Raw genomic sequence first — 21,019 nt, forward strand, 5'->3', positions numbered from 1 at the left:
CCATTCTGACTGGTGTGAGGTGGAATCTCGGGGTTGTTTTGATTTGAATTTCCCTGATGACTAAGGATGTTGAAGGGTTCTTTAGGTGCTTCTCAGCCATTCAGCATTCCTCAGTTGGAGACTTTTAAGGCATACCACTTACAATCAGAGTCCAGTGGACTAAGTATATCATTGTCCCTAGACTTGAAAGGATGGAAAAAATGATTTCAACAATGTATCCAGGAGATGGCAAAGTTTCTGGGACCATGGAGAAGAACTTGTTCAAGGGAGAAGCGTCTGTAGATGCTGAAATTAGTAAAGCCAAACAGACTTAAATATCATCAAACGTCTCAAGGATGGGAGGAAGACATCTGAAGGCTATCCACTTCATCCAGGCACAGGAGGGACAGATTAGTAGAACATACTTCATATTTCTATCCTGAAGCATTCAGAACAAATGACATCACTTCTGTGCTGTCCCTCCTGAATCTGTAACTTGAAAAGAACACACACACACACACACACACACACACACACACACACACACAAAATCTCACATTGTGGGACATGTTACAGGGAAATGCATTTCAAAACTGTGCAGAAAGTGAATTATTCCAGGTAAAGGGGAGAGACATGTTGGCCAAATTCTGGTGTGATCCTGGATCAGAAAATGTTGGATCAGAAAACAGGTGTTCCATAAGGCAGCGTCAAAACTTGGATCCAATCTATAGATTTGAAAACAGTGGTGTATCCAGGTGAATTTCTTAATTTAGTGAGGGCACTTTACTCAGGTAAGGAAAAAAATGTCCTTGTTTTTGGACATACATCCCAATATGTGCAGTTTGCTCTCAAATGTCTCAGAAAAAAAGTAGACGACGTGATAAGAAAGTAAGGCCAACAAAAGATGCTGTTAGAGAAACCAAGGCAAAACATATTGGGACATTTTGTCTTGCTTCTGCTGCCTCTTTTACGTATGGCATTAAAGGTAATTAAGCCTGACTCTTAAAAACAAGCAGGTTGATGGAAACTTTCCTGGGCTTATGGTTTCTCTTTCTCCAAGACTGCTAGTAACAGTCAGATTCAGGTTGGTATTCTAGTTAGCATCAGAATCAGTCCATGCATTCCTGGACCACATAAAGGACACAGTGATTCATGCTTTGGTCAGTTTTTGTGGTGATAGCTAATCTATGGCGTTAGTGAATGGATGGTGCCTGGTAGTCTACAGAGAGCCCACATGTTCTGGAGAGTTATCATGACACCATCTTCTGTGTTATAGATAAACTCAAATTCTGGCACCGTCCTGTGGGCTTTGTCAAAACTTCACTGGGATTTCTGGACTGGGAAGCCTGCTTTTCCTAAGCAATTTTTGAAAGCATCACTTCTGGAACCATAGAAGAAAAGGTCTCATTAAACTCCCATAGTGACAAAGATCTATTGAGGCATTTCAAATTTAAAAGTCAGCAATCAAACTTGCTTGAAACTCTGAAACTTTTTGAACATGAGCATAATTGTCCTGTGTGGAAAATTCCACACCCAACCTCCTGTGATGGGATGAAGTCAAAATTGCCTGCAGGCTATGTGTGTATGGTATGGATGAAATAGAAATGAATTTTGTGTTTAGAGTTGGCTCTCATTCTCTAGGCATCCCGTTATGCATATAAAAGCATTCTAAATTTTGAAAAGCAATCAAACATACAAACAAATAAAAGAACCCAAATCTTTCTGGTCCCAAACATTTCAGAAAAGAGTTGATAGGATATAACATTAAATGACAGTGTAATGATCTTAGGAACATTCATCTTTTTTTATTTGTCTCATAGAGGAACATCTCAGTATCTAGATGTCTGTTTCTACTGTTAGAACTATCAAGTTAGAGGTGAGTATAGTGCTACACATCTGTTATGCTGGAATTCAGAAAACTTAGGCAGGGAGATTACAAAGTTTGGGTTTTGCTTGGGATACTGTCTCAGAAAAAAAATCATTGGCTTACTATTAACCTTAATTCAGATCTTTAATATAGCTAGTCTTGACGCTGAATCACATATACTCTCTCAACACATACTAACAAGATGGTAAAGGGGGAGGCTAAAGTTGAGTGGATGTTTCTAGAACTTTTAAATTGTATTTGATATATATTGAGGAAAACAGTTGCTATTGTTTTCACATATATTTTAATTAATGGCCCAGGATGTTAAATTTATTGAAACTGTCAACTTTCTTAGAAATCAAGCATTATAAGCAAGTAGGAAAAAAAGTGCTCCCAAACCAAAGGACTCTGGTGAATTAGAGAAGGCTACAAATGGAATCTAGTTGAGACTACCCATCTTCATGCTAACTGATAGAAACACAAGAATTTTAGTTGTAAAAAGAAGTAAAGAAAAATTAAGCTCTTGCCAAATCCTATCCTCCTCACAGTTATCTCTTGAAGACTTTTGATGTGGTTTCTGTCTGATTTCTTTGAATGGAGTTGTTTTATAGTTTTTCAGTACAGTGTATCATTTATTATACTTTTAAAAATATTACGTTTTCTATTTATTGATGTTGCGTGGGCATGGCACACGTCAGAAGACAACTGTCAAGGGTCGGTTCTCTCATTCCACCATGTGGCAACTTTGGGGCATTGGACTTGGGTCCTCAGGCCTGGCAGCAGGTGTCTTTACTCACCAAGTAGCTGTATTGTCAACCCTGAGTTATGTTTCTCAACTTTTGATTACCTTATATACCCTTTAAAATGTATCTCCTCAGCATTAATTCAGTGCAATGACATACAATTTGTGCTGGAAGTTATTCAAGTCATTGTTTTTTTTTTTTTTTTTAAAGATAGAACTTGGCACTTTATTTCTTTCTTTCTTTCTTGTTTCTTTTTAATAACACATATGTAAGGTCTTCACTTTCTCTGCAAAGACTCTGCATGCATTTTGCTTTTAGGAGATTCCTAGAGCAAAGATTCCTGTGTCTAAAACTATGCGTACCATCAGTACACAACGGGTAGTAGATGGATGCTTGTATGTGCATTATTACTGTTTCTTATTTCCATGATGTCTTTGCCAGGTTGTGGTGGTCCACACATACCAATCCTCACCATTTTAAACACTGGCACTCCAGCTTTATGCATTAGATTTGGATTTTGCCAAGCCTATATACAGAAGACAGCAGAGGGAGCTTATGCTTTGAAGATAGTTTTATGATGTAGCCTTGGTTCTCCGAGAGCAGATGATCCTATTTAATTTATATCGCCTTCTTAAGTACCAGCCCAGCGGAGGAACATATGCAGAGTAAGAAACCGGGATAAATGCACCATCTTTCACTCTGCCACCCCATGACTTTCACAGGAAGAATTCTTTCAGCACAAGTAAGCTTAAGGTTAAGCTTATTTGCAAGTGGGAACTCCTCCTTCTTGGAAACCTTAAAGGCTGGTTAGTAGACTCAGTGCTCTCCCACAAGCGTGTGCCACCCCCTTTCTCAGTAGCCTACTGTTCATAAGAAAACGATCAGTTAGTATGCACTTCAGCATACACACAACAAAGCGACTTGATTTTTGACCATTAGAAAGTCAGTTCGCAAAGCAGATGTTCCAGATGTGGGGTGCGGCAGGCTAGAACCTCTGGCTGATTGAACCGTTGACTCAATATTATCAAAGCTCTGGGCTGCTTTCAGCTTTCTGCTATGCTGTGCTCCCTGTATCTATTGTATCCCAGGTGGGGCCACCACACTGTCATAGGATGTCCCCACCAGTCTCTAGAAACATGGTTTTGGTTCCCGTTCACAAGAGGACATGATTAAATTGCAAAAAAGCATGGGATGTTAGTAGTCCGATTCAGTCTGATGAATTCAGCTAAAGTGAAGCTCTCACCCCTGGATCAAATAATGGTCTGGATATATCAGAGTCTCCATCTAAAGAATTTTCAGTCAGGGTGGTGATGCTAAGTTTAGGTTGCTATAAAATGTCCCCATGAAGATGTCCAAGGGGGAGCTGCATTCCCATGGCAACATTCCTGTCAGTCAGTGTGCTTCCAAGATAACAAGATCTGGAGTCCTTTGAACAGGGATCAGAGATGGTGGTGAGATGTAAGGATATTTCTTAGAGAGGACTTGGAAATAAGATGTCTGGGGAGAACTCAGGTTATGTTGTCTGGGTGGACTAGAGCCAGGCAGTGGCATGTAGGTCTGCCAAGGAAGTCTTTGCTTCTGTGATGAGCTGAGATGATTTTTTTTTCCTGGCAGTCTAATGGATATGAATGCACTCTTAACTGTTCATTTATAAATAAGATAATACCATGGAACACTTGCCATATTTCTCACAGCTGAACTTAGAATGTTAATGAAATTAAAATTGGAAAACGATTCTGTTGGGAGAAATTTTATTCTAAACATTTACTAAATTAGGGTAAAGCACTCTTGAAATTTTTATTATATGTAATTATAAATATGGTTACATGAATGAAGCCAGGCATAATTTCCACTGTTTTTTTTTTTTAATAACACTCCGGTATTGCACATAATTGATATGTAACTGTAACTAATACAATTTGATATGTAACTGTAACTAATTTAATATAACTATCACTAAATATAAAACTGGAGAAAAGAATATTAAATGACGAAGAAGATAGAGGATTAAACTTAGGTCACCGGCTTTATGTGAGAAGTGATTTATCTATTGAACCGTCTCATCAGCCTCCAATGTCAAGAGTCTTAAACAAAAATACCTTTGGGATAACTAATTTTGCTTAAATGATCATGTTTAATTTTGTTATCATTATTCTAGTTGAGTGTGGTGTTTATCAAAGATTCTATCATAATAGGTCCTAGACAGATGACAGGCAGTAATCTATCTTCGTTACAAATTGCACTTGGAAGATGGTTAGTTTGAAGCAAAAGGGAACAACAACAACAAAAAAGATGTGAATGTTCAGAGTGGGAAGAAAAAAAAGTTTGAAGAAGAGAGAAAGAAAGAAAGAAAGAAAGAAGGAAAGAAAGAAAGAAAGAAAGAAAGAAAGAAAGAAAGAAAGAAAGAAAGAGAGAAAGGGCTGGAAGAGGAAAACAGAACCAGCCGAAAATTTAAGGAAAATCCTCAGCAAGTAAGAATCCCTAGACATGTATGAATTCACCAGAGCTGTCTGGGGAAGTACGGAAAATCACTGGGAAATAGTGTACAACTTATTTGCTTAAAATTTTCAGTTAATGCACTCTTGCAGCATTTTGCCGATAAATGACTCTCACTTTGCACTTTATTTGGAGGCAGAGCTGTTTTTCTTTGTCCCTCCTTCCATCCCTGGACATACTTTGTATCGCTCAAGAGCTATAGAATTGTATCCATGCCTATTGTTGCCCCGCTGACGGGAATTCACATAATTGAAAGCGTTTATCCTCTCTTAGTAGAAAAATTGAGCACTTGGACATAATGAAAGCCCCCATCGTTGTCCAAGGCACAGAAAATACTGTTCCGTCAGCTTTGTTCTAAAGTTTCCACTTTCCCAGGACAACCTGTTGAAAATGGACGCCAGCCCCAGACACTCAGGGATGTCTTGCTGCAGGCCTAGTGTCCCGGCTCACAGAGATATACTTTGCTACTTTACCAGCCATACAAAAAAAAAAAAAAAAAGCAAAGCAAACAAAGCCACAAAGCCCCAAGCCAAAAACCAAAAACCAAAACCAAACTAAGCAGAACCAAATACATCCAAAGGAACAGGTAGTGGTGGTAAGAAACAGGATCTCAGCATCTTATGGAGGCTCTAAAGAAACGTACAGTGCAGGTGTCAAATACAGCCTCCTTACTGAATAAGCAGAGGTGATGGCCACGTTTAAATATGTATATTGAACTCTAAAAAGTCTTTAATTTCTTTCTTTATTTCATCCTTGACCCATATTCAACAGAGAACAGTGATTACCCCCTTGGAGTTAAGTTAGTAAAAAGGAACTGAGTTTTTTTTTTTTTTTTCTTGCACATTATGCTTTATCCCCTCTGTTTTGTCCAAAGTTTTAAAATGAACAAGTGTTATTTTGTAATTAAAAAAAAATCAGCTGGCAAATAACGACAGGGAGTAAGAAATTACTTGGAGTGGAAAATGTTTAAATAATTAATTTGTCGATATGCGGCTTGGCTATTATTTTCTTTTGCTAAATCAAAACTCCCCTGCCTTTCTCAGGAGGTTGCTTTGCAATGGGAAGGTAAACGTTTCTAATGAAATGAACAACTCAGCCTTCCCACCTCCCGCCCAAAAGTCTCAGGTTGGTTTTGTTAGCAACAAATGTTGCATAGCAGTCTTAATGGCAAACCCAGGACTGTGGGTGTTGAACAGGCAAGCTCAATGGAAGCCACGCGCTTATAAACACTGACTTACCAAATTGAAGCAGGTAGGGATGCTTGGGACAAGAGGCATGAGGGACCAGGAGGGGTCTCAGTTGTACTGGGCACTGTGACATAGCACCTCAGATGTCATGAAGGAGTAGCCCTTCCAGCATGATCCCCAACTAGAACTTCTCTGAATTTTCTCCAATATACTACAAACCAGTAAGGTGAAATTTTCTTTTTGCCAATAATCTTTATAATGACTTTTGCAACATATTACAAAGAGTGGATTTCACTTGTTTGGCCATAGGTATGTGCCCAAAGGGAAGGGGGTATACACTCAGATACTCTTGATTTTGTTTTGATAGCTACTTATCAAAATCATAAAAATCAAAACCAGTATTTAGGTTAAGGTGGATTTATACTGGGGGGCATTTTTAGGGGGAACTTGAGGGCAATTTGGTGAAGAAAGACAGAGACAGCGATTATGATTGTCCCGTGATGTTACATGCCAGCAGGCAATTCAGATTTCTGTTGCATGGGAAAATGAGGATTAACAAACCAATTATCAATTCTTTTCAGGTGTTCCACCTTAAAAACATATTTGTAAATGCTAAAAGACTGTTCAACAGGGTGGCACCAAGGATAAAAGCCCTGGGAGGTTGTCAATAGACACATTTCGTTTCTGTCCAGGCTTATTCTGTTTCTCCTTGGATCCTAAAACAATCCTCATTGTCTTTTCTCTGTGCTCTAATCAACTGTATATGTGAGCTCTATTTTATTTTTCATTAGTTCTTTGAGAGTGCTATACAACATGTTTTGATCATATCCACCGCTGGCCTCCATTTCTTCCCAGATGCACCGTTTTCTTCCTCCATTATCTTAGGATATTTCCATCCTACGTGGAATTATGTCTCTCTGGAGAAAAGTAAAAAGACATGTTAAAGCTCTGAATTTTCTAGTATTACACATATGGCCGGATGTAGTGCTAAGGTCTCCCCAGGAATTTGCTTCTCCCTGAAGACCTATAGGTAGTTAATGTTACTGGGAGATGGGTTCTTTAGTGGTGTAGCCACTGGAAAGTTGTTCATGCTCCTGTGATGGACTCTCCATCTATGTTCTTGTAAGCAAGCCTAAATGAACTCACTGATGCCAGAAAGAAAAAAAAAAAGGAAAATAAAACAATCTGTGAAGGTGGAAAATGTTCTAACTCGGAAGACGGAATGAGCTAATGTAGGACTTGGAGGGAGAGGAGAGGAGGTGCGGGTGGAGAGTTAATGTGACAAAGCACATTAAAAACATGCTTGAAAATGTCACAAAGTAACTAATTATTATGTGTCAAAGAGCATGTTAATAAAAAATTGTACGTGGGGTGGGGGAAGCGAGGAAATCTCCACAGAAGTAATGGGGATAAAGTAAGGGATTAAGGGTTGGCCTAAGTCGATGAGAAAGGGAAATTTGTGACACAGGCATAAGCAAGTCACCGGAAGATGAAGGCAGGAGGCAGAGTGATGGTTCCCCAAGCCAAGGTACACCAAAGTCTACCAGCGAAGACTCAGCATCCACAGAAAGGCACGAAGAGGGGTTTTCATCACAGCCCCAGAAAGAACCAGCCATTCTAATGCCTTGACTTGGGACAGCAGCTTCAGGGACTGTGAGACAATACATTTGTGCTGCTATTTCACACAGGTGTAGGAAGCGAATATCTTCTCTCGTTTGTTCCACTGCTTCAGAGCAAGTGTTACACATTCTTTCCTAGAAACAGAAAGTCTAGTGATGGAGAATGTTTTTGCACAACTGTAAATCCGAAGGCAACCTCGTGGAGGCAAATGGAGGCCTTTACCCTTGACCCAGTTGAGAGAAGGGCCCCGGGTGGAGTTGGATAGCCTTCTTGGCAGGAAAACCAATGATTCAGGGAACTGGGGTTGTGTCTTCACCCCACGTATCTCTGTGCAAGTAGAAACGGAAACATCTCTCCTACTTATTTATGGGAGGTAGAAGAGAATGCTAATTCTTGGAGACCATTCAGATAGAGCTCAATTATCTTTAAAAAGTCACCTCTTGTCTTGTCTACTGGCTGATGGACGAGGCTGTGGGGGTTCCAGTTGGAAATGTGTTATGTAGGATAATTTTGGCACATTCCTGGGTTGGCACGTGATGTTTTGTGTGTAGTGGATATATGATAGATACCTGTAGAGCTGGGAAAAAAACTTGACCAAACAGGGAGAGTATAAGGATCTTTGTTGCCGTGCAGAAGGGAGCCTTCAGGAACAGTCTGCTCGGTTTGACTCGCTGCAATGAATATGGAGGCAACCGGTTTCATTTGCCCAGCCAGTCGTAGAGAATATCTCGTTTCCCTGGTGGACTTACTGCCAAACACGTGCTTTGAAATGGTGCCATTTGGGGCCGTATGGTGTCTCAGAACACAATGGATTCGGTGGTGGTAGGTGAGGGACAAGTGCTTGTTTTGTGATAATGAATAACTGACATTTTGTTTGAAGTCATGTCGTTTGAAGTTTCCTGTCCCCAGCCAAGGCATCCTATGCCAAGAACTGGTCAGGGTTTCTGGATCACCAGAGACTCATTCGTCTTGGATGGGTAGTCGGCCTGTATGAGGTCTTCCCGTATTAGCTGAAAGTGAAGGAAGCTAGAAGGGATTCTTTGATTTTGCACACGTACTGGGTGCAGTGGGACCGCCAGCTTGTATCTGTAGAAGGCTTTGATGAGCACGTTGCTTACACACATGAGTCAGACGGTCTATATTTAGAAAAAGCCTTCCCTACGCAGTGGAACATTTACAGGTAAAACTGAAGGAAGCAGATCTTGCTAGATCCCCACTGGTGTATTAATAGAAGTAGCTGATTAGGTGTGGGAGCAGATAGAGTCACCACTGACAACTGTCTAGGCAGAAAATCACATCAGTGGAGGCTGTGCTTTGGATCCTAAATGGCCCTCACAGTCTTATGTTTTAAATGGCTTTCCTTCAGCTGGTGGTGCTATTTGGGGATGCCGTGTAAACTTTAGGAAGTAGAGCCTTAAGTGGGTCATTAGAAGTACCTTTGAGGGTTCTAGTCTGACCATAGTTCCAATCCTACTTTCTGTATCCTGATTCACCACATCATGAGCAGCCTCTACTACTGCCATTGACTGTCTTCTACCATGACTCTGCCATGAGTCGAACTTCCCTAAGAATGGGAACCCAGATAAGATACTCTCGCAGGCTGTTTCTTGTTATAGAAAATTTAAATACCTGTCTGGGGTTTCTGCCCAGCCTTGAGCATCCAGTTCCTGGATAAAAGACACAGACTCACAGAACACAGAGGACACTTTATAATTTCCAATTAGAACAGATATATTCAGCTTGGGGTGGGTTTATCGAGATATAACTGCATGGTTAGTTTAGGTGAGGGGCGTTAGGACTAACAAGTTACAGGTTGCTGTCTAGAGTGGTGGGTAGAGAACAAAATGATGGTCTGAGATGGTACAAAAGGTCTGATCATGCCAGGACTCAGATGACCTCCCCAAAGGACAGGTCCAGAGAAGTCTGGTCTGGCCAGAAGATATTCTGGATTTGTATGGTCTGGATAGGCAGTGGTGTGGTCAGGAAGCCAGTTAAATATGAGTGGGTGTGAGAACACTTTAAATTCCAGAAGGGAGACAGGGTGGCTGGGCCATTTTGATTGCCAGTATGAAAGGTCAGGACTGGGGAGACTTAAAAGAATAGTCAAAGAAGTTCAAAGCAAGAAGGGACCCAACAACAGGAGCCAGAAGCCTTTGTCACCTATGCAGAGGACACAGTAGAGGAACAGATAATAGGCCGGGATGCCTGGGATGAAAGACAAACAATGAGAAGCCATGAGACTGAGAGGCAGAGGGGCCCCCGGACATCAGTTCAGTGTGGAGAGGATTTTAGGCAACAACAATGGCGCCTGAGGTATGTTCTGAAGACAGACGGTAGAGCAGCAGCTGCCCTCCGTTTCCTGAGCCCGGGCCAGGACTGGCAGGATTGCTTGCTCAGCAAAGAGGATTATTGTCCTGCAGGAGCAGTGAGGGTTTTTTTTATGAACACGGAGGCAGAGAGAAAATGTGGTTTGGTTGGAGAAGAGATTTTTCATACATGAGAAAAGTTGATAGGTTCGTTGGTGGATATTTAAGTTTTATGCAACCTTCGTAAAATCCAAAATGGTATTCGGGTTTGAATGGCTTCTGGGAAAGGTTAAATCCAGTCTTGTGTGAAGGCTAGCTCTGAGGACGAGAAACCCAGAGACATGCCCAGCCAGCTATGAGGCATTGCTGGTTTTTTGGTTTTTGTTTTTGTTGTTGTTGTCGTTGTTTTTTGTTGTTTTCTTTCTTCCTTTCCAGGTTTCAAATGTGAGCATCGGTTAGGGTTATGACTTCGGAGATTGGAAAGAAGAGGTGAATTGAGAATTTTCCTGGACACGTATGTTAAGGGCTGATGCTCAAAAGAGCAGGGCGGAGTGTGTGTGGCTAGAAAGATTTGAATGGGAGATTGTGGGGATGTGGAAGGGTGTGACTATGGGAGGTGTGTGTGTGTGTGTGTGTGTGTGTGTGTGTGTGTGTGTAGAAATCACAGTGGAGAAGAGTTCAGAATGATGAACTCAGAGGAGAGGGGTGACTGTTGTTATTATGTGTACAATAGGTTAATTATGGGAAACCAGGAAGCCATATGAGAAGCCATGGCCCCCCCCCCAAGCCTCATGTACAGGCAGTCGTAAGCCACTTGATGTGGGTGCTGGGAACTCCAGTCTGGTCCTCTGCAGTAGCAGGTCAAGCTTTTGGCAGCTGAGCCATTTTACTGCTCCAACCTCTTGGTCCTTTCCTGGTGGAATTTTGCGATTACTCAGAGGAGTTTTAAAAGAATACCTGTGGCTGCCTCTCCCTAGTTTCTGATTTTATTGGTATGGGATGGAGCTTAGGCATGCATATCATTGTAAAACCTTTGGTCATGACCCCACAGCACAGACAGGGTTGGAAACCACTAGGCTTTCAAATGTTCTAAGGGCAAAAATTTTGAAGCTCTGTCCACTGAATACATCCAAAGAGAACATTTGGAATCAACACTCTAACATACAACTGCTTGCTCTTTGCAGTCAAAGAGTGTTTTCAGTATTTTTTTTTTTTTTTTAGAAAATAATTTGAATGTTGTAGAAGTTTTGAGCTAGAAGTTGTTTCATTTTTTAAAAATTTAGTTATTTCTTTTTTAAATAAAAATGTGGTGGGGCTATTAAATAGAAGTGGTTTGTAAATGACTGGGTTTTGGTTCTTTCATGTAGAACACAAATGACAGATGAAGCTAAGTTTTAATTTTTCTTTTAAGGTCATATTTTTTGAAGTAGAATTTTATAATTGAGTGTCCTTGAAGTTGATTTGAATAAAACCCTTTAATGTTGTATATGGGAAGCAGAGACTTGAGCCTGATTTATTTAACGTTATCAAAGTTTATACACGTCTTTAAAAACAGATAGCTGGAGACCAAACCCTGAGGTATGCACAGCTCTCTCTCTCTCTCTCTCCTCCCATCTTCTCCTTGTGTCTATACTTTCCTTTATTTCTTCATTTATTTTGTTACACCTTTGCTAACTGTGACACCCTTCAAACTTCACACGGGATAGGCCAGAGTGATACAAATATTTTATCGAATGGAGTAGAATGCAGTCCTGAGAAACAGCGACAAATATTTGTCTGGAAAAGAGTTGCTGTGCCCAAGGTACGTTTAAGCCAAGGCTAGTTTCTCAGACTGTTTTTAGTTCCAGACATCGAGCTTTTATGTGCAGCTGACGTAACTCGTTTTCTACCTTGCCTTTCTGTGAAATGACTTTGCCGATAGTACTGAGGGAGCAGGAACTAAATCTGTAAAGTTTGGGGGTCAAGCCTGGTGGTGTAGGCCTGTTTAAATCCTAGCACGTGGGAGACAAAGGCGAACTCTGTGAGTTTGAGACCAGCCTGGTCTGTAGACTACACTGTGTATAGTGCATTCCAGGACAATTGGAGCCACTTAGTAAAACCAGATCTAAATGATGATGATGATGATGATGACGATGACAACAACAACAACAACAACAACAACAATAATAATAATAAAGAGAGATGGAGTTCATAAAGAGGGAGATTTCCCTTCACTGTAGGATTGGCAGCCTGAGACGTTGTCTCAACATCTTGGAGCTGAAACATCTACTTCTCCATCTCTTTTATTGGGGGCATTATTTCTTCAAAGGAGAATTTTTTAAGTTTTAATTTTTTTTAAATGCTTTTTTTTTTTGTTTTTTTGAGACATATGAGTTAGGATGGGATCTGTACAACAATGGGGCCTTCCACTGTCACCTCAGCCCCGGGGTCTTCTAGAAGCTTGTCACAGGGTGCTCACGATGCTTCTCCCTGTGCTATAATTTTAACATGAAAGTCACAGTGCTCTAGGCCATAGCTGCAGCTTGGAAAAGGCTGAGGCCCTCTCTCCACCCTCCAACATGAGCTGAGCCTTTCTAGTTTCAGCTCGGGGCTCCGGGGAGCTGTGGAGCAGGCTCCTTGCATTTCCAAAGAGTGGTTGATCCAGGGGTAGTCTAGGCTTCTTGTAACTGAACACATATGTTCTTTGTCCCATCCCCCTCCACTTGATTTAGAGAGTAGCCAGGGATGAACATGATAATTTTCTCCAACTTAATGTTTTTAAACATCAACAGATGACCACTTATGCACACAAGTGTCGTTGAAGAAAACATTTGGCTTTATACAAGGGTAAAATAAATGAAACTCTGGGGTATTATTTGTTAACTAATTTTAAAAGTCTATAGTTTTACATAGGAAGGATTATTCCCACATTATTTTTCTGGTAGGTGTCAAGTCTTCTATTGAAATAATTGCAGTAGGCCATATGCTGAATTTCTTTGCTTAGCAAACTTAACTCCAGTTTAGGCTACATCAGTGGTTCTCAGCCTTCCTAAGGCTGTGACCCCTGAATACAGTTCCTTGTATTACGGTGATCCCTTACATCAAATTATTTTGTGGCTACTTTATAGCTGTAACTTTTCTACTGTTATGAATCATAATGTGAGTATATGATATGCAGAATATCTGTTATAAGATCCCAAAGGGGTCATGATCCATTGGTGTAAACTGTGAGCCGTGAGGTCCACTTGTTCAGTTTGTTAGAGGGAAAGATCAGACAATGGCCTAATTCCTTGAGATACTATTAGTGTGATCCTTACACTGAGGGTGTGGGCTGTGTGAAGTATAAATGTGGAATGTTCCTGTGCCTCTGTTCTTGTTCCATGGGGTCATTTCCTTCCATGAAATTAACCTGAAGCAACTTCAAGAATTTTTGGTCACTTTCAAGCATTAAAGGCCCTCTAGCCACTAATTACTGCAACCAGGTAATGTAAATATCCAGGTGTGAGTTTCATGTATTGTCACAAACCCCCCCTCTCCTTTCCAGGTCTAAGCCCAGACAAGCTTGCTTACTGCCTACAGTGTGGGTAGGGGAACTTAGTCTTCTTCTTCTTGTCTTCCCTCACACGTATTCATCTTTGTGCATCTGCCTGCCCACGCTTCTGATCCCTGCAGGGTTTTCCAGGAGCAGAGGCAGGGACTGGAGAACACCGGTGTGAGCGGGCGCCATGTTTTCTGGATCTTTAGCGTATGCTAGAAGCTGTCCCCCTTTCAAGGGTCCATTCGGAGACTTTATGGGTACATTTTCTTGTACCCCAGCCCTGGGTCTTGGCACCTGTAGAAACCCTCAGTGCATGTACAGCCATGCCGTTGAAGCATAGACTTAAGGAGTTAGCTTTCATAGTCACGGGAGTGCTTCTTGTTGAGTCTGTTGTCTTCTTGAGGTGGATCCAAATTGCAGCAACCCTAAATTTTGCAAAACAAAACGATCAAACACACAAAACAAGTAAAACCCTCTCAAAAAATCTTTTAAAGGGAGGAAATATTTATTATGATTCATGGCTCAGGGTATATAGTCTGTCATGGTAGGGAAGGCATGGCTTGGTGAAAGGAGTGTGTCGCAGTCAGGAAATCCATGGCTAGGGCTGAACTGGGGTCATTGTCCTCTGACCTCACTCCTACAGCCACCATGACTGCCAGCTAGTCCCCATGACCCAGATATTCCTCAGCTTTCTCAAACAGCACCGCCAGCTGGGGACCAGATGTTCACAGACATTAGCCCGTGGGCGACATTTTATATTTCAACCATAACAACCCCTGGCTGCCATAGGCTCATGGCCATCCCCTGGTGAAAACTATGTTCAAGTCCAAGTTCAAGATTCCCTGTAGTCTTAACAGTTCCAAGACTGTTCAAAAGTCCCAAGTCCAGAGAGTCGTCTGAGACTCAAGGCAGTCTGCTAGCTATGAGCCTGTACACACGAGGCATCTGCCCCTCCCCCTGCCAAGGAGCTTGACAGCTACAGCAGCTTGGTATGGGCTTCCTTTAGTTGGACAACGCTTCCTCTTCTCCACACTTTTAAAGTTGTCTTAACATCCACATTGTGATTTCCCATTTTTGTCCATTCATCATAGTATATATATATATTTTTAGGGTGATTCTTTCTATCTACTCTGTCACACAGGAACAGCTTCTGATTCATCATTTTACCTCTGACTCCTATCAGGTATTCTCCTCTTAAAGGCATACTTATTCCCCTTTGCACGTGATCTGGAACAGCTCTGTCTTTGGCTTCTATAAACTTTGAGAAGTGTCCAACCCTGGGGTGAGCCCTTCTCACTTGCCCTCAGAAGAGGGGTCAGAATTGCTTTGTCCTTACGATTTGTCAGTGAGCTAGAAACCTGTCTGCTTGTGAATTCTTCATCTAGGGGTTGAATTAAACCCTTTTTTTTTCTAGGCTTTGGTGGGATGGGTTCGGTCTACTTTTCTCATCTAAAGAGGAAGAGATTTATTAGAAGTAAGGTCTTTAAAATTCTTCTCATTTCCCAGTTCCTGATGCTTTTATAATAGCCTCAAAAACAAAAGAGAGTAATGATACCCCCAAAACTTTTTTTTCCCCTAAGAATCCAACAGTGTCCTTAAAATTCACTTTGAATATGCCATCGAATGTTGAGGGATTTAAGCACAGCAGTAGAAATAAATAGCCCCATTATTACATTTTGCATACAAATATGCATTTGTTCTAATACACGTGGTTCAGCTTTTGTAATCTATTGACAATCAAATTACTTAATTCAGTTAATTGAAGGAATCAAATGAAAGTTAGTCTTCCTAATACACAATACTCGGCACTGCACAGATCTGAATGGATTTCCGGGCTAAGTCTGCACCTTCAGGAGCTTTGTGATTGCATTTGATAGCGTGTTCTAAAACTGAATGTTCAGGACCTGGGGAAAGATAGAAAGCTGGATATCACATTTCCCCAGGAGCCTCAAATGTAAGTGATGAACACTATGAAGGATCTTGAAGAGTGAGTCGCTGAGCACAATTGACCTGATCAGGTCCAGAGACAGGAAGAATCTGAAAGCGATCTTGGATGTAAGATTTTAGGGGGGACCTTAGATTTATTCAATCTTTATCATCTGTGTGGTGAGTCTGGTTATTGGGCCACATTGTTATGAAATTCTTTAAGTCACTAAGATGCAAGATCAATGCTGTGGGCTGATCTGAGACTTGAAAATCCCCTAGGAGACTCAGGGCAACCACCACAAAGCCAACATTGACTCACATGTACAGGGCAGGGCTGCGAGACACATAACTCTGACATCTGTTGCCTATTGCTTCTCATCTTGCTCCATAGGTCCTAGCAAGTCCATACCATTCTATATTTCAGAGAGCAACAGACACCAGATTAATGCTTTGTGACCCTGAGGAATAGGCACAGCACTTTAAAACCCTCTTTGTGAAGCTAAACAGCAAATCTGACGACTGTATTCACGTATTCATTTGCTTCCACCATACTTGCTGACTAATAAATATAAGCTAACTTGTATGGTACTGGCTGTAAGGGATCTCAATATGTAGTGAGGGAGGACCGCAACATGAAGTATATGTAATTTAAAGAGAAGAGGCCCGTGCATAGCAGGTTACCAAACAACTTCCCTGGAGACAAATTACATTTACTTGGTTGGTTACCTGCAATATAAATTTTTTAAAAAAAATTCCAGGGGAGTATGATGATATTTTTCCTCATCATTAAGTCCTGGAAATTTGGGATAGAGTATATGCACCTGTGAAGAACTGTCATTGTATAAATCCCCCTTTGATATGGATGAAAAAATCATAAATGCACAACAGGTAGGTTTTGCTTTAATATGAAAAATATACTAATTGGGCTCCTTTGAAAAGACAGAAATCAGTCACAAATATATAATCTCTTATTCCTAGTAAACAAAGGTCATGATCATTTTTTCTTATCGGCTTCAGTGGGTTTCTGGATCTTTCAGTTCTTGTTGTCTGTTGATTACATGAATGGAAAGATAAAAAAAAATATGCTTAAGAAATATTGGATGAAGTGTGGTTTTTCCCTCACTGGTGATTCTGTGCATAAAGGAATTCTCAGTGGTATTAGACACTTTTGTCATTCCTGTTCTGAGAGCCTTAGCTGTACAGAAAAGCATCTCCCCTTAAAAGTGACAGGTGACTTCAGAACATCTCCTTGCTCTTTGTGTCAGCCACAATCTTTTTCTCAACATGTCAGGGATGATTTTGTCCACAATCTATCACTTAGTTGCAGAGGTTTAAAATTTTGTGATGGGCGTTTGCTCGTGTTGTAAAATATCCCGGCAGGGATGATGGAAGGTGGTTTTCAATGGCTCTGGAGACACTGTTTAATAGGAAGAAGTGACACCACAACAATTCATTTCCGTAGCCACACAGGAGTGGTGAGTGAGTTTCCGCTTTTCCAGTTCATAGATTTGGCTTCAGATGCATGGTAATCTTTTATTCCCCAGAGAATGAGGCCTGGTTTACACTGTATCGCAAGGGCATCATGTGAAGCAAACATTCCTTCTGGGAGTGTCATAAGCAAGTCTCGAACAATAGATTCTTATTGCATCTAGCACTTAAAAATATTGTAATTCATTCTCAGAGAATTTCATACAATGTATTTTGATCATGTTCTCCTTCACACACCCCTCTCTCTGTCTGCTCCCTCCACCTCTTTACCCACCCAACTTTGAGTTTCCTTCTTCTCTTTCTCCATCACTACCCTTGGGAGGCTGATCTACCAAGGGTCACAAAGTTAAACAAAGGGGACACTCCTCTTCTTTCAGCTGCTACCAACTACCAATAGTGGTGGGGTTTTTTACCCACCTCCTCTATAAACCCTATTTTAAGAGTTTGGCTCGAGCTTGCCCAGGACTTGTGCCTGCTGTCACTATCGCTAGGACTTTGTGCCTTATTGTGTCTGCAGAACACTGTTTCCTTGACGTTGTCCGTTTCCTTTGGCTCTTATAGCCTCCCGCCTGCTTTTCTGCTAAGATCCCTGGCCCTTGAGGGGGAGCACTGTGGTATGTAAGTCACATTTGGGACTGAGGACTCTGTAATCTTCTTCTCTCAACAATGACCAGTTGAAGGTCTCTGTGTTATGTAGCTTTTAATTTTTTTTCAAATCCTATTGTTAAAGATGGCTCTTAAATGCTTTAACCTCCCTTTTAGCCCACCACCCACCATAGGTAGTGGGAAAGAAAGGATAGGTGGGAAGTGGATTTGTTTAGAAAGGTTTTTTTTGGAGGAACTCCTGTCTGTGTTGCCTGGAAATCAGCAGTTCAGTTCACAGGTTGGCAGTGACAGCTTGATCCACTTGCAAACAATTCATGGATACATTAGCAGTCCAGTTCAATAGAGTTGGGATAGCAATGGTGGCACTATCTAGCAGAAACAGCCCACCAAGAGGGACCTGTGTAGGACACCAGGAGAAGTTCTTGGCTGTCCCTCACTCAGGAAAGCAAAGATCAGTGAAGACTCGAGACACAATGGCATTGCACAGCTTGCAGTACCAGCAGGCCAAGCTCTGCCTCTGTCACTCCATCGAATCTTACTTATACCCTCCAAACATCCCATGTCCTCCACATGCCTTGCCTCAGGACTTGTCTTGCCTCAGCACATGCATCCACTCAGCCTGAGTCCGCAGAGTCCTGACAGAGTCCTCAACTATGCAGTGTAAGGTGGACCAATATGTGAATGTTGTTAGCAAAGAGTCCTTCATCACGTGTCCTTTCAAGCTGTTTTAGCAGAACATTCTCCCTTCCGTGTCTGCTTCAATGAAATGTTACTTCATGAGTCTGCCTTAGTCTCTCAGCTGTGTCCACTTCAGGGAAACGCTCCTTCACATGTTTGCCCCAGCAAAACACCATCCAACACAACTGAGTCTCCAAAGAACGCTTAAGTTTCCACTTCAGTGTTAATCATCTACTGGAAGAAGAAGCCTCTCCAATGAAGGCTGAGAGATGCACACTCATCTTTGGGGAATAGCAGTCAGCCATTAGGACTCATTTTAACACTGTGTCACAGAACAATGGTATTCGGTTCTCTTCTAGAGCCCATGACCTACCTAGCCACAACTTCTTGACCTTTTTAACAGCAACAGGAATGGGTTCAAGCTATTCTAGAAAATCAACTCTAGTAAACAGGTTTTGTGGTTGTCTTAGTTTGGGTTTCTGTTGCCATGAAGAGATACCATGAACACAGCAACTCTTTTATTATTATTATTATTATTTTCTTTATTTACATTTCAAATGTTATCCCGAAAGTTCCCTATACCCTCCCCCCACCCCTGCTCCCCTACCCACCCACTCCCACTACTTGGCCCTGGCCTTCCCCTGTGCTGGGTCATATAAAGTTTGCAAGACCAAGGGGCCTTTCTTCCCAATGATGGCCAATTAGGCCATCTTCTGCTACATATGCAGCTAGAGACATGAGCTCAGGGGGTACTAGTTAGTTCATATTGCTGTTGCACCTGTAGGATTGCAGACCCCTTCAGCTCCTTGGGTACTTTCTCTAGCTCCTCCATTGGGGGCCCTGTGTTCCATCCAATAGCTGACTGTGAGCATCCACTTCTATGTTTGCCAGGCACTGGCATAGCCTCACAAGAGGCCGCTATATCACGGTCCCTTCAGCAGAATCTTGCTGGCATGTGCATTAGTATCTGGGTTTGGTGGCTGATGATGGGATGGATTCCCAGATGGGGTAGTCTCTGGATAGTCCATCCTTTCATCTTAGCTCTAAATTTTGTCTCTGTACCTATATCCTTTCATGGGTATTTTGTTCCTTATTCTAAGGAGGAATGAAGTATCCACACGATGGTCATCCTTCTTGCTTTTCTTGTGTTTTGCAAAACCACAGCAACTCTTATAAAGGCAAACATTTCACTGGGACTGGCTTACAGTTTCAGAGGTTTAGTCCACTATCGTGGGCAGGAAGCATGTCGACATCCAGGCAGACACGGTGCTGAGAAGTCGCTGAGAGTTCTATATCTGGAAGGCAAGCAACAGGAAGACAGAGAGAGCCAAAAGGCCTAGCTTGAGCATAGAAGGCCTCAAATCCCACCGCCACAGTGACGTACTTCCTCCAATAAGGCCACTCCTCCTAATAGCGACAGTCCTTGTAGGCCTACAGAGGCCATTTATATTTAACCCACCAGAGTGGTCAAATATATTTGAAAGAAAAAAAAAAAGATCTCCAAATGGGATGATCTCATTCACACTCCAGTAGTTATCAGGTAAGAGCAATGGCCCTCACCATTACCCTGCTCACGAAGAAATTACTCCAGTCTACTTGCCTTGGCCGACTTCCTTTCTCTCAACCTCCAGATTGGAGTGAAAGGAAAACCTGCAGCGAGGTCGGTAAGGCATTCAAGTAGAAGACTTGGGAAGGCTTAGGAGTAGGCTCCCCTTCAACAAAATGAAAAGAAAAATTAATGAAACCTTAAGTATTGTTGACTAGCCAGAAAGGGTCTGCTGGCACCAGTGGGCAGTGGTGGTGATGGGCAAAGAGGTGAGTTTCGGACTGAGGGAAAGTGAATTGCTGCTGGTTGGGAAACCACCACTGAAACAAATTCACATTTATATACAGGAAAGATCCTGCCCAGGCTCGCTGAGCAAGAACTGTATTTAATTTAGTCAACCTTATATCCACTCTGAAAAAGTTGAGTTATTGTTTCAGGAGTTCAAAGATCGCCTATGAAAGAGAACCGAGTGCAGGTTGGACCATTCAACTTAAACTCTGGGGCATTTTATACAAGTACTTAAGGAGGACTTTATGGCTACAAATGTTTCTGTAGGGATAGCCTGCAGCCAAAGAGCACATTTTCAGTGTTAGAAATGTGCTCACTTTCCTCTGGTTGGCTCGTCAAGCTCACTAAGCCAAAGGTGAGGTGTCTTCTAGCATGGCCACAGATGGTGTTCGACTTCCCCTATGAAGGTAGACAGAATCGTCCTTACCGAAACACAAAGAACGGTTGTCTTGGACAACTGTGGAATGGTTTAACATGGCTGCTGCCGCCTCCTCCTTTTTGAATACCTCTACTTATTCTGTATGTATCAAAATACATAATATTTTGTTTAGATCCACCTCAACTTCTTCTTCCTCTGAACATATCACTCCCTCAAAACTTGTTGGTATTTGTGTGTGTGTGTGTGTGTGTCCTGTTTCTTCTTTGAGACATGCTAGTCTCTCTTTCCCTTGACCTAATCTGTCAGTGAGAATCTCCCCTGAGCCTTTTGTTCTATATTCTGAAATTCTTTTTTTTTTTTTTTTTTTTTTTGGTTTTTCAAGACAGGGTTTCT

General features: G+C 41.7%; 1 protein-coding gene across 4 annotated transcripts in view; it reads left to right on the forward strand.

Moving 5' to 3' along the window:
• Esr1 (estrogen receptor 1) overlaps window positions 1–21,019 on the forward strand; it is a 356,422-nt gene that overhangs the window by 71,141 nt on the left and 264,262 nt on the right. Inside the window, exon 1 of one of the 4 annotated variants that reach the window (XM_029533030.1) lies at window positions 10,653–10,687. The exons of the other annotated variants lie outside the window; for them this stretch is intronic. The gene's annotated coding sequence lies outside the window, so the exon portion shown is untranslated. Of the gene's footprint in view, window positions 1–10,652; window positions 10,688–21,019 lie in introns of those variants that run through there. 4 annotated transcript variants of the gene reach the window in all.

This window comes from Mus pahari, chromosome 21 (genome assembly GCF_900095145.1).
Source record: "Mus pahari chromosome 21, PAHARI_EIJ_v1.1, whole genome shotgun sequence".
NCBI classification, from domain to species: domain Eukaryota; kingdom Metazoa; phylum Chordata; class Mammalia; order Rodentia; family Muridae; genus Mus; species Mus pahari.